General features: G+C 34.3%; 1 long non-coding RNA gene across 1 annotated transcript; it reads left to right on the plus strand.

Annotated features, from left to right (window-relative positions):
* Positions 1 to 11,976: 11,976 nt before the first annotated feature.
* LOC143592197 (uncharacterized) lies at positions 11,977 to 13,283 on the plus strand. The gene is made up of 3 exons (XR_013145873.1): positions 11,977 to 12,092; positions 12,404 to 12,456; positions 12,816 to 13,283. It is a non-coding gene; the product is annotated as an uncharacterized LOC143592197 (long non-coding RNA).
* Positions 13,284 to 15,452: the final 2,169 nt, after the last annotated feature.

Consider the following 15,452-nt stretch of genomic DNA (forward strand, 5'->3'; position numbering starts at 1 on the left):
AGATGGCATGAAGTCCACTTTGGGGTATATTTTCATGTTAGTAGGCAGGCCAATCTCTTGGAGGAGTCATAAAAAAACAGCTAACTACAACTTCCACTATGATGGCAGAATATATAGTTGTTTATAATGCAACCTATCACAGAATGTTCCTTAAAAATCTGATCTCTAGACCCAAAATAGTCAATTCCATTTCTAGACCATTGAAGCTCTATTGTGATAATTTAGCTGCCGTTAGTTTCTCAAACAGTCACAATTCGACTGTGTAACATTCGTTAATTTTCAAACCCGAAAACCCGACCCGTTTTAAAATATTCGATGTAATTCTAACCTTCAGTTATTATTAAAGACAATGAATTTATTGAATAATTATGATCATTATGTTTTTGATTATCATGTTATTTTATTATTTATTAATATTGTTATTTGAAGTATTAAATTTCAGTTGAGTCCAATTCATTTGGTTTATGTTTTGTTTGAACTTGTAATGATGATCATAAATACACTTGACTATATTTCAACCATTATCCTTTCACCAATTATGGTTAATTGTACATTTTGAATGGCATTCATCTATATTTATTTATTTTGACCAGTTTCTCACCTTTTAACTCGTTATGGATGTTGTGACATTTGTCGAGAACTCATTTCCAGCTTTTATGCATGATCCTTTATCATCAAATTATCATAAAACTTATTCAATTGGTTAAATCCTTGTTTCAATCCCTTAAGACTAGCCTTATGACTAGTTATTTGCATTTATTCATATTGCCTTGTTATTAACGAATCTTTGGCTATATAAAGAGCACTCTACTTGTGCTCATTCTTTTTCACAACCCAATTTCACTACAATTTATTTTAGATTTATCTTTGGTGCTCAAAAACCAAGTTCAACTTTGAAAGTCAGCTGGGGCAAATTATATTCTTTCGTTTAGCAATCCCCAGGGTCACTTATTAAAACGAACTACATCGGTTCACTCACTTAAGACCGCATTCGCTTCTTTGTTTATTTACACGCAACTTTCATGTGAGCTTTTCATAATCCCTTTTTAACTTTTAACATTTGTGGGGTGTAACACGTTACCATGCTTTCTAGTTATATCATGATCACTGTTTATAAACTGATTTGCAATTATGTCATGCATGTTAATAATATTCTTTCATATAACGCGTTTATCTCTTACAATATTGCAATGTGTCATGCATGTTTACAAACCGATTTGCATGACTATACGTGTATAATGTGCAATGTCTTTATCGCTTTATGGTTGGTACATCAAACATCAAAGCGGGAGGGTCCGACGGGACATACCTGCGCTACCTATCCTTCGACCTCGGTTGTCGAGAATGGTGGTATCATTATCATTCCCCTAAGTTGGGGCATTATTTTTGGTTGCTTTTAATTTACTTTATGTTTGAATATATTGCACTCATGGCAGGTAAATTGACAAATGTTTTGCACACGCGTGCGCACGCATATATATACATAAAACTTATGAAAACTCACCAACATGTGTTGTTGAAAAAATTATATTATTTTAAATGTGTTGCGGATTAAATTCAATGATGTGTTAAGGACGAAGATAATTAGTCGATCTTAGGATATTTAAATAAGGAATAATATTTGTTTTAATATGTATAATGGTATTTGTCTTATTATCAAACTATTTATGTACTTTCGAATTTATGAAATCAAATAAATATATTGTCACTATTAATAGTGTTATGAGCTTATGAGTGATCTGTACGTTGCACCCGGGCGTATTCCACTTAAAGCCGGGGTGTTATAGACTGGAGCTGGTATATATCTTGATACAAAGTATTTGATCGTGCGTGAACGAGTTGAGGAAAATAAACTTTGTGTATATTAGTAAAATAATATGCTAGCGGATCCAATGACTAAAGGTCTCCCACCTAAAGTTTTTGAAGAGCATGTTTCTAATATGGGATTTACTGAAGACCTTAATTAACTGCATATTGTACTTACATATATTTAATAAAATTTCCTCAATTTTGAATTTGCATGTCTTTTAATATGTTCTGCATGCGTAACGACTTAGAGACAAATTATTATACAAATCAAATATCTAAACGGCTTACTTATAAATTTTGATCATAACTACTTAGGTTTTAAACATAAACTTCAGTATGATTAATGGCGGTCTTGAGCTGATATTCAATTCAGTGACTGTATTTCTCTGCTTCAGTTGGAGTTTAAAGCTGAAATGAGTATTAAAATATGCATACCTAATGCTCATAATAAATGATTACACTAGAAAGTGGGAGAATGTAAGAATAAATACATGGATATATATATATATATATATATATATATATATATATATATATATATATATATTTATATATGAACATCATTATCATATAGATAATAATAGATCAAAATAATTAAATTATACCTTATTATTATATTAGCTAGGTAATTATTGATGGGCCAAATTATCCTTACTTCCTAATCAACGGTTTCCCCTTGGGTGTATATAAATATATGGAGGAGATTAATTAACATCATAACATATCCTAACACACAAAAAAAAAATTCGTAACCCACTCTTTCGATATTTTCGGTTTTCTCAATAACCCTAATCCCCATCACTAATATACATCCTAAAAGGGAACTCATCAAGCTGACAATCATGTCATTTGAATTATTCTTATCAGCTGTGGCTACTCTCTCTACTATAACAGGTATTTTTTAGTTATAGGTTTATCATAATATTCATGTTTTTCATTACTAACGTGAAGAGTTGATCAACATGCAAGTCGCTGACATGTACATATTTATATTTTTTCAAGCCATTCGGACTGAATTTTGCACCCTGTCTATGGGTTGCGTTGCGTAGGAGCTAGAGTAGAAGTGTAGAACCAGCAGGAAGTAGCTAACCATACATTTGATCACTTTCTTATAAACGTCTTTGACATTAGTTTGCCCATTTTTACTCATGTCATTCTTTCAAGTTTCATTTCTAATAAACTCATTCAAATAAGAATATCCAAGCCACTTTAACTCCCTTTTAGACACATTTTAACTCGTTATGAAACTCTCATAACGTAGATTATGAATGTTTAAATTATTAACTACATATTTAATACACATAAAATTTCAACTTGCATTCCAACATCCAATTTACAAAATAAAATTTATAGCTGAATGATGTATTTTGGTCTGACTACTAGACCACGTGTGTTTGCCTTGCAGGAACTTTTTCATGTTTAACCTCCAGCTTCTAAAATCCCGGTTGCTTGAAGCATGCAAATTTCCTGGCACTTTCATTCGATAGGTGTTCTTGCAAGCTATCTGACCTAGTCATGATCAAACCTAAATTTGAGGAGGGAGAGGGACAATGTCCTCTTTTTAGAATGACTCTTAATCTATTTTTATTAACCATTAAACATGCACCTTGCAGAATTTGAATCCTCAAACTTTTGGGTAGAGAGATGCACTTTACCACTAGAATGTCCCTTAAAAACAAGAGAGATTTATTTGTGAATTGTATTTGAATTCATGATGAGTCAATAGGCATGTGATGTATAGGAGGTCGATTTCCCAAAACAACCAGATCGCCTGCAAGCAAAGGACCACCCATAATTCAAATTGAGGTATGCCCCATGACTCCATGAGATTTGATTATTCAAATAGAATTGTGGAAGAGTAATTGCGAGATGACTTATATTGATGAACAAAATGGTTGTAAGAATAAATATTAATATTTATTTATTTATATGTGATCATTATAATCATGTAATATTATATCAAAATATTTACCTTTAATTAACGAATAAAGAGTTCCCCTTCTAATAAAGGGTTTCCTCTTTAATGTATATAAAAAGAGATAAAAATTAGCATCATAAAGTAATAAAAAACACACATACAATTTTGTGTGTCTCCTCTCTCCTAAATTAGATTCCTCTTAAGAACCATAACACCATCTTTAACTATACATCTTAAAGGGGAACTTGATCAAGATGACAAGCATGTCGACTACATCATACTCTGATGTGGTTACTACTCTCCCTGCTTTAACAAGTTTATAGGTTTAATATTTATCATGTTTTTTATTACTTTCATAAATAACTGATCAACAATGATGACAGTTAAAGAAAATAGACGATCAAAGGGGTTCAATATTGGCACATCAAACCCAACATATCACATAAATAAGAATAGCAGATATTTGATATGACTGAAGAAGGAAAGGACCAACATGAGACAAACAAAGGCTAATCTTTAGTGGGAGGAGATTATGAAGAGATGGTAGTTTTCAGTTTGCAACAAAGTTCAGTAGATGATAAGGTTATGGCTTTAAATTCAAATTATTATACTAGGTTAGAGTCTATGTTCTACACAGAGTGAAAAATATAATAAAAATAAAAAATTATTATATGTAATACGTAAATTCATTTTTTTCAAATAATAACTTTTATTTACGACCTTTTCTATTAAGTTTTTGATATATTATGCATTATAATTTTAAGTTGAAAACCAAATCTTGATGTTTGATTTATTTAAAATAAAACATTTATACCATTATTGTCATATTAAATACTATGTTTATAAAAATGATTTATAACTGTAATGCCCGCAAATTTTGTTAATCGGCTCGATTGTTTATAAATGTTTGTTTAAAAGCCGGGGTTTCATATTTTTAATTTAGGAGCCTTGTAATATGTTTCAAAAGTACATTTTATCCATCCTTTTGCTCAAAACATCACCTCTTATTCCTTGAAGGCTAGTTTAGTATGTAACATCCGCTAATTTTCGTCTAATGGCATGCACGTTGTAGAGTTTGTATATTTATCGGGATTGATCCGGCATTCTTCGGGGACCTCTTTGTCATTCTCGTAAGTCAAATTATTCAACCTTTCATCCAAGTTATTACATTTTACAAGTTTGGGGGCCTAAGTGACACATTTATAATATTAAACCCTAACTTGATTCTCCCTCCTTCTCACTTCCGATCGGTGCAAGCAAGGCAGCCCCCATCTCGAATTTTGTGTAGTTTCAGCCACTCTCCAGCCATTCCTCATCTAATTCAAGGTTGGTCCTTCCCTAATACAAGTCTTTTTCACCATTAAACTCTTTATTGAACCCTAGAGATGTCATAATCATGTTAGGGTTTGAGTTTTGATTAAAACAGTTGCTAACAGATTCGTATTTGTTTATTGTTTGGTCTGTAACTCGATGAAAATTGATTGTTTTTTTATCTATTATTGATTCCATGATATTCTACTTTGAGTCTTGTTTCCAGAAAGGTATAATTTGTAATTATTGGACGAGATTTGAATGGATTTTATGATTTTATACTAATTTTGGCTGTAATTATACTAATTTTGGTCCACGCAGGGGCTGAGTTGGTTGCTAAGTGCATAAACAACTCGTTAACGCGCGTATTCGCTACAATTAACAACTTTCGGGTATTGTTTGGAAATCCTTTGTCCCCGAAATAAACTAAGGGTGGTTTTGGTAAATGCATGGCCTTGGGGCTTTAGGTCCATCAAACCATGTTATAACTCCTCGTAGGTTAAACGAGTTGGTACGGTTTAGTTAGTAATCTTGGTGTACGTGAAATCTGACAGGCTTGTGATTTGTGGATTGGGTTAGAGGTTCTTTAACTCATTGGTATTTGCATGGCTCGTGTCAGTTGAGTTCATGATGCCCTTTTCAACTCTTTTTACGTTTGGGCTGACACACACATCCCATTACAAATTTTACCCGATTTTACCCGTTTAAACTATTTGAATTATATTGCATAGTTTTACTAGTATTTATACTTCTAGAATTATGTATAAAATTTCAATCATATGTCTTAGGATATTTTTAAAACCATTTACGATCATATATTCCCGAAAAAAATTTGATATATTATTTATAGTCTAGGCTTGAAGATGTTATTAGGTCTTGTTTTATTACCTAGACTAGTCATTATTATAGTTTACACGTGATGATGTTGTTTGGTTGATCGATTGGCTACGATTTATATTATTGGTAATCTATGCTTGGGGACAGTATTAGAATCGTTTATTACATATTTCTGAGAAGTATTTATTATTGATAGTCTATATTTGAGGACATTATCAGACTCGTTTAGAATTACAAATTCCTAGAAACCATATATTATTGATAGCCTATGTTTGAGGATAATAATAGACTCATCTATAATTATATGTTCCTGATATTATATACTAAAGGCTATGCTTAATGAAGTTATTTAGTTGATTGATTGTAGTCTTATTTCTATTTGTATATTTATGAGACCATATGTGAATTATATTCTATGCCTTAGGATATTTTAAACTCGTCTTAAATTCTTTAAGGTTATACATATTGTTTATAGACTAGGTTAGTGGATGTTATTTGGTTTGGTACTAATTGAATACGAGTAGACCTATTTATATTAGTTCATATTTTGGACTAAGTTATATATATATATATATATATATATATATATATATATATATATATATATATATATATATATTACCTAATGGCCTATAATTGTTGATATTATTTAGTTTCTTGTGACTAAGATTTATGTGAGTAGGCCTATTGGTGTGTGTGCATGGTGATTGTGACGGGGTCAAATATATTACTCGGATCCTTGACTTCGTGTCTCGTGATTCGTGGTGGAGTGTAAGATCCTGAATCCCGGGAATCCTACAGTTGGTAATCACATCCACAAATTCACAAAAATTTAAAACCAAACGATTCTTTGTATTTAAAACAAGTTCAGAGTAAATAACAGCGGAAAAGTTTAAGTATTAAAAATCCCAAAACACGGGTACAGGTGTCCAAAATCAATTGTAAATAAAATATTCGTTTTATTTGAAATCTTCATCTCATTAAAATCGTTTCAGAGTAGTAAACAGCGGAATAGATAACATCAAAATTCCCAAAACCCGGGAAAGTGACCAAAATCAAAATTTAAATACTTATGGTAATAATTTAAAAGAAACAGTTTGCGTTATTAATTCTTCGACTAGATGTGCCTTCAACCGTCCGAGTAGCCTCTAGCACGTCCAAGCGGAAATCTCTAATCCTCAACCTGAAAGTCAATCTAACATACACACAAAGTCAGCTTGAGCTGAGTGAGTTCAAGTTTTCATAAACAATAATTCATACTTTATTTCAAAGCTATAGTTATAAACAATAGAGAAGGTATAAATAAAATAAATTATATATATAATTCATCAAGTAATACAATCATCGTCGAACACACGTACACGGGCCTCTCCACCACGAGTTAAGACTCGAGTAATATATTTGACCCGGACGTGGTAAGACCTAAGCATGTGACACGAGCCTCTCCACCACGAGTCAAACCTGAGTAATATATTTGACTCGGTCACAGCTTATACATCCAAGCACGAGATACGGGCCTCTCCACCACGGGTACAACCCGAGTAATATATTTGACCCGATCCCGGCTCTTACATCCAAGCACGTGATACGGGCCTCCTCACCCCGGGTCTTCCCCAAGTAATATATTTGACCCGATCACGGCTTAACATCAACGGGCCTCTTCACCACGGGATTTTAAAACCCATGTAATATATTTGACCCGCCAAAATGATGATCACGTCACACGGGCCTCTCCACCACGGATACAACCCGAGTAATATATTTGACCCGGCCGTGAATCACCATGCACACACACATCAATAAGCCTACATACATCATTCTTAGTCACGAGGAACTAAATATCATTACACAATCGTAGGCTATAAGGTAACACATCCTCATACGTACATACATACCTCCATATATACATACATATATATTCCTACATATATATATATATATATATGTATATATCATCCCATACGGGAACTAAGTAGATAGGTCTACTCATATTTAATTACTACCAAGTCTACTAACGTCCTCGAGTCTAGACCATCAATAGTGTATGTAACCTTAAGGACACAAGACCATGAACGAGTCTAAAATATCCTAAGGCATATAAAATAATTCAAATATAGCTTTCAAAATGCACCATCACGAGTGAGACCATGTAAAACTATTCAAATCATTGTAACGAGTAAAATAGTTTAAAATTGTATTTCGGTGTGTATGCTAGCCCAAAACGTAAAATAGAAAAAAGGGCATCATGAACTCATCTGAATCAACCGAACACCTGCAATGAGCTAGGAAATCCCTAAGTACACAATCACAAGCAAGGGCCTGTAAATTATACACAACGCGTTACTAAACTAGACTGTAAGAACACTCTAGCCTAATGGGCAGTTCAAGCCCAACACTTTGGCCCAGGGCCCAACAACTTGGCCCAAGGCCCGACCACTTGGCCCAAGGCCCAATACTTTAGCCCAAGGCCCAACGACTTGGCCCAAGGCCCAACCACTTGGCCCAAGGCCCAATACTTTGGCCCAAGGCCCAACAACTTGGCCCAAGGCCCAACACTTTGCCCCAAGGCCCAACACTTGGCCCAAGGCCCAACAACTTGGCCTAAGGCCCAACGATAATCAAATCGGGTCGAATGCGCGCGAAATAAACCTTAAAACCATTTGTTAAACGAATCAGCCCCGAATGGACCAAATTCCATTTTAAATCTTTTCATTCATCAAGATTATATCACCCGAGTTGATAGGGTTGACGGTTCCTTTTTACAACTCTTACTTTAACGTTTAAACAAAAATTCGCGCACCGCCGATTCGATTGACGAAGCACTAACCACAACAGCCCTGTGCATCAAAAATATAATTTTCCCACAGCCCTTAAACCTCCCTAAGGCTGTACAAACTGATTCGGTCGGTCATCCGATCGTTTAACGCATCAAACTCAACAATTGCCAATCCTACACCCGATAAACCCTAGTTTTCGAACTAAAATCGATTGACCGACCTAAACACCTCCATTGGCCATGAAATTTTAGTATGTTGTAAGTGAAATACCTAAGAATATGACAGAGTACGAACTTCAATTATAACAGCCCCGAAAGATGCGAGAAAGGGCAGCCACCGGTTAAGCCTAAAACGAACTTATCGATCAATAACGAATATAACATGCAGATTTTAGCATGCAAAGATGTATTTTATTACAAAGGAAAACCATGGAATTAAATTATTAAATTTTTATCAGTGTTGCATAAATATCTTAAGTTTATAAAAATATTTTTATTATATTTTTCTAGTGGACACAAAAATCATAAAAATTCTTCCAACACAGAAAGGTATGTGCAGCTATTTCAGCGTGCAACAAAATGGTTTTATTTTTATAAAATTCATTACCCAGCCAAATTAAACGATTCCAATTGGGTTTGGTTCCTAACTTAAAATATTAACTTCCAGAAGTGAAACCAACCAATTTAGACTTGTCGAAAAAAGGTTATGATGTCGGGAAGACAGACCAGAATCCGTCGTCCCGCATCAGCTTTGACACTCGATTTTATAAAATCATAAAAACCATTCAAATCTCGTCCAAAAATTACGTATTATACCTTTCTGGAAACTAGACTCAAAGTAGAACATCATGGAATCAAGAATCGATCTAAAACAATGGATTAACATCGCGTTACAGACCCTACAATAAACGTATACGAATCTGTCAGCAAGCTGTTATCATCAAAACTCAATCTTAACGACTAATAAGCGCGTTAATATGATCAATTAAGGTGTAAAAGACATGAGGAATCATAAAACCGACCTTGAATTGAAGTTTGGCACTTGGAATTGGTTTCAAAAAAAGAAAAACCGAGCTCCTAAGAGTTGCTCACAGGACCGATCGGCCAAGTGAAAGGGGCTAGGGTTTTTTTTATTATAATATAAAATATTACACTCTAGTCCCTTGAGTTGGAAAGATGTAGCAAGTTGGGTGAGAAGTCAATTAATTCAACTTATGGGTATGACAAGGAGGTCCCCGAAGTAAGCCGGTTCAAACCCGATAAATATACAAACTCTACAACGTGCATGCCGATAAATGAAAATGTCGGGTGCTACATACTAATATAATACTTTAAGTCGTAAGAGGGGATGTTTTGGGAAAAGGATGGACAAACGGACTTTTAAAACGTATTACAAGTCTCTATTTTAGAAAGACGAAACCCCGGCTTTTTGACAAACATTTATAAACGATCGAGCCGATTAACGAAATTTACGGGCGTAACAAGGAGAGGCCTGTCGTTTGCTAAGCCGTGATCGGGTCAAATATATTACTCGGGTTTTTAAATCCCGTGGTGCAGAGGCCCGTATCACGTGTTTAGGTTTGTTAAGCCTTGACCGAGTCAAATATATTACTCGGGTTTCGACTCGTAGTGGAGAGGCTCGTGTTACGTGTTTATGTCTTACTGTGTCCGGGTCAAATATATTATTCAGGTTTTTAAATCCCGTGGTGGGAGGCCCGTGTATGCGTGTTCAACCGTGAATATATTATTTGGTGATTATTTATTTATTTATTTATTTGTCTATTATTTCCTATACTGTTTTATACCTATAACCTTTGAAATGATTTTTGAATGTTGTTTACTAAAACTTGAACTCACTCAGCTCAAGCTAACTTTGTGTGTATGTTAGTTTGAATTTCAGGTTAAGGACTAGAGATTATCGCTTGGACGTGCTGGAGACTACTCGGACTGTTGAAGGCATTCCTAGTCGAGGACTTTCAAATAAAATGAACATTTTATTTTATATTTGATTTTGGGCACATGTCCGTGGTTTTGGGGTTTTGATACTTATTAATTTCCGTTGTTTCTTACTCTGAACGGTTTTAATAAAATGGACTTGTTTACGGTTTTAAATTTTTGGGAATTTTGGGTATGATTACCAACTGTAGGATTCCCGAGATTCGGGGTCTTACAATAAAAAATGTTGTCACATATTTAAAAACGAAATTTACAAAGAGTAAGGTTTTGTTATAAAAGAAAATAAATAAAAATATATTATATTTTAAAATAAAAAGAGAAACGATAAACAATCTTAAATGGTTGTGTTAAAAATATATGAGAAAACAATGTGATATCGTGAATTATGGAAATGTTAACAATTAAATATAATTTTGTTTTTATACTTGAAGAGAAATCACATTTATATATGTTAAGTCAAAAAATCAAACACAATTATCATTTTAGTAGAGTTGGTAAGCACATTAGGTTTGAAACATGAGGTATTGGGTTTGATACCCGCATCCAATATCCTGAGTAGGCGGCTGAGTACTCCCCGATTACTCCTCGCCTAGATCGAGTACTCCCCGCCTAGATCGAGTACTCCCTGCCTCGACCGAGTACTCCATAGGTATTTTTCGAGTAATCCCCGACTACTCCCGAGTACTCGCAACTCCCCAGTCGACCGCCTAGGACCACCTAACGACTTTTAGAACCTTGCCCGCATCACACAATAATTTATTTTTCAAAATTTTATAAAGCCTTACGGGTCATGAGTTACAAATGGAAAACGGGTCATGGGTCATATATAATAGGAAATAGTGACATGACATCTACTTGGCATTCTATGTGGAGTGTTTAGTTAAATGCCATGTAGACAACTTGTATTATTTTAATAGTATAGTTAGATTAGATTAGATTAGATTAGATTAGATAGATAGTTAGATAGATTATAATGAATGGGAGAAAAGATTGCGATGGTGGAACTAAAGATTTTCAAATAGTGTCATGATAATATAACTGCAAGAACCGCATAAATTGTTATATATTTTCTATAATTGTGACATATAACGTTGTTATATAACCGGTTACTCCCTTTTCTTTCAACTCTATATTAAACACTATGTACACACGTGTATCATACAGTTACTGTGGTCCTCGTCCTCTACTTGAAAATAAAAGTGGTTTATATCGATAGCATCTCATATAAGAAAAACATTTATTTAGCATGCAACTACGCCGAGTAATTGAAGAAAGGAACGCGGACATTGCTACCACCATGATAATGACCTTATCATTGTGTATTATATAAGCATGGATTGCAGCCATCCGTTTAACATTCACAATTGCGCTCTTCCATTACTAGAGAATACTAGTCATAACCTCAAGATAACATATATAATTCAATGAAGCCTTCTCACGTGTTCGCTCTTTTACTTCTCTCGTCTCTTCTTTATGAAGGTCAAGGTACGTTTCAACATAGATACCCATGCTGATCTTTGTACAAATATATTTTTTTGAACGACCAATGAATAAAGTCTGGCTACTCTGGTAACCCAATGGCAAAAGCTGATCTCATACACCCGTAATGGGTAGCCCAAGCCCACTATCTTCTGTTGCGGGGAAAACCCACCACCCGAAGGCCTACTGCGTTAAAACCCGGTAGGGATCGGATTCGATTTTGAAACCATGCGGCGTACATCCCAAATCTGCACTTCCCCTCCAATATCAGTTTGATACGGTATTCTATATTGATGTTCTTGTTTATTTGTGTGTAGGAATAAACAGAAAACTTATGACAGCAGCTACCTCTTCTGCCATCACTTCCAAGGTTTGTTAATTCCATGAACTTTAACATGTTTTGGAACTTTTTGTTGATAAAACATTACAACAATTAGCTTATTGCATACACTTTTTTCAGAAAAGAAAAATAAAATATAAAGTTACTTGCTATATATTAATTTAAGCATTTTTCTGCAATGACGAAAGTTATATTCTCCATATTTGATGATCATTTTATCTGTAGATATAGATGTAAAGGGCTTTTAGTAATGCTTACTAAGTTACTATCAGCAATTAAAATTTCTACATGTTTATAAATGCAGAGACTAATATTAATGAATAAAATTCAAAAAGTTGTGGTGTGAAGGCTAATGATTATGGTTACTTAAATAAGTTTACGATTTGCAGAATTACATGAATGATGGAAACAAACACAATCCTCAAGTGGAGATGAAATCTACTCGAGAAAGTTTTATGGTTAATTCATCCTCGGGACATTCAAAAGTTGTCCTACCACGCTCCCAAGATGTTGTGGACCTGGCTGGGATGGACTATGCTCCGCCTAAGCGAAAGACTCCTATACACAACTAAGATATGAAATGATTCGAAAAGTTTGATCAAATCATAATGTTTCAATGCTTTTGATCGTAAATGCAATGAAATATGAAGCTAGATCAATGAGACTTATGCGTAAAATATGAAGAAAATAGTTTTCGTGCTCGGGTAATTTTTTTACATACAAATAATATTTTTGTTTACGACATGTATTTCCGGAGTATCTAAGGTAAATCATGAATACCCGTTATTTTATCAATATATAGCATTAACTAATTTTAGAATTATGGGTATTAATGGTTTAATTATAATGTTTAGAACCATAAGTTACAAAATTAAGTGATCATGTTTATGATGAAATGAAATAAAACACTTTGTCGATGAATCTTTTTGTTGGTAGTTTCTTTTAGTTATTTATTTCATTTATCTTATTGTTTTCTTTATAGTTTATTATTGGATTTATTGTTTTGAGGTTGACGGCTTAATGACATTGACCAATGCTTTTAAACACTCGATCATAATCATCTGGGTTTAAGTCTTCAGGAATTGAAGAAATTTGCCTTTCAAAAGAGAATTTGCATTTATAACTGAAGAGCCATTAAATGGTTAACAATGTTGATTGTGTAACTTTTGATTAATCGTTATTTAAACCATGTGTAGGGTACATCCCCACCCTTAGACTCTGTATTGTCGCTGAAGCTATCCTCTGAATTCATCCAGTACTATTGTATCATGCGGTGCTGACTGAACACTCGTTGAGGTCACCTGAGCCTGTTGTGGTTTAGGCGATCGGTGGCTTCAACGAATTTTTGATTTTTCTATTTATTTATTTTTTCTAAATTTGGAAACTAAATAATATTACAATAAATTTTACAAGCAACAAATAACACTAGTCTAGTACAAGATCATCGGGATGTCTAGCCCACAAATACTTGACCAACTCATGACGAAGGTTTCCGTACACCTCGCGGTTCTTAACATCTACGACGTTTCGGAGTTTTTCTTCATTGGTGATTGTCGATTTTGGTTGTGGGGCATCACCATGGTAGTTTTGATAAACAGTTATATCTTGATCCTCAATAATCTAGTTATGTAGATTTATACAACTATAGACGACATCCATTATTTTCTCCATTGATCAAATCGGTAGTGGTCTGGCAATCAAATGAAAATGTTTCTTTAGAACTCCAAACGCAATATCTTTTCATGTCGATTCTTGCTTCTTTGTAAAATACTTTCGTCTGCCTTCAATTGGAGATGCATAAGCTTGATCAAATGTCGAACATTCGTTGTAAATGGCATCTACCAGGTAGTAGTCATGCTTGAATTTTTTCCCATTCGCATAAAATCTTGAGATGGCTCAACCCCGTCAATAATGTCTTCGAATATCGGCTTAATAACATTTATATCGTTATTTAACCAGGCAACACCAAATACGAATGCCAGAACCAAAGATCTTGGGAGGTCACTGCCTCAAGTATAATAGTGGGGCAGGGTGTTCACCCTAGTGGAACTTACCTCGCTAGGCCGTAGGACATATATCCCACCCAACATGCATACAATAGATGCTATCGAGCATTCCAAGGAAACCATGACTTTTCACCGTGCACCTCGTATATGCGTTGGATATCATACAAAGTTGGCTCGCGCAATTATCTCTGTGAGTAAATCGATATGATCTCTATGTAAAAATATTGTCAAGTAAACGCTCGAACATTATAAAATATAACTTAACTAAACATATATGTATACACACACACACACACCTTGACAGAAAAAAAAGAAGTGAGTCTCGCGCAACTTTTTAAGACATTTCGAGGTATTCATCCATTGCATCTAATGAAAGTTCATACGCTAGTTAACGAAAATTAGATGTACATTTTTGCATAGTCGTGAATCAGGTCTATCTCTTGCATCTACCCTTTGTTGGAAAAAAAAGGATACCGATCTGACAAATCATTTGCTAAACGCATAAATAGTTGTCTATCATTCAAAACCGTCGCCTAAAATGAAGTTCGTCATAAAGGGAATTGGGGCTAAAATAGTGACTTAACAAAGTTTCGTTAGGTCACACTCAATCACAAAGAAAAGGTACTTCTTTCACTTTTGTCGTTGTCTTCCAAATCAAAGAGCCCCATTAAGTGAGTGTTCCGCGAGAAAAGAGAGGTTGACATCTTTTCTTATCTATCTATTTTCGTAAATGAAGAAGATAAGTGAGAGCTTACTGACTGCATCTTCTGAGAACGGCTTGGAAGAAGAAACAGAATCTCCTTTCGAGTTCGTCTTGCTAGCCTTTGTTAGCCTTTGTCTCCCTTGAAGCCGTTCGACCAACATGTTAACTGTTATCCTCTCCGCTTCAAAATAAGGTCGTTTTCCTCAAAAGAATCGGATGAAAACGAATTCTATTTCATTTTTGGTTGATTATTGGATGTATTGAAGAAACATGATTAGAAAGGGAGAGTTTTTTTTTTCCTTGGTATGTTTTGGGGT

This window comes from Bidens hawaiensis, unplaced genomic scaffold (genome assembly GCF_021521415.1).
Source record: "Bidens hawaiensis isolate Kalapana, Puna unplaced genomic scaffold, B.hawaiensis_p1.1 tig00040597_1, whole genome shotgun sequence".
NCBI lineage: Eukaryota > Viridiplantae > Streptophyta > Magnoliopsida > Asterales > Asteraceae > Bidens > Bidens hawaiensis.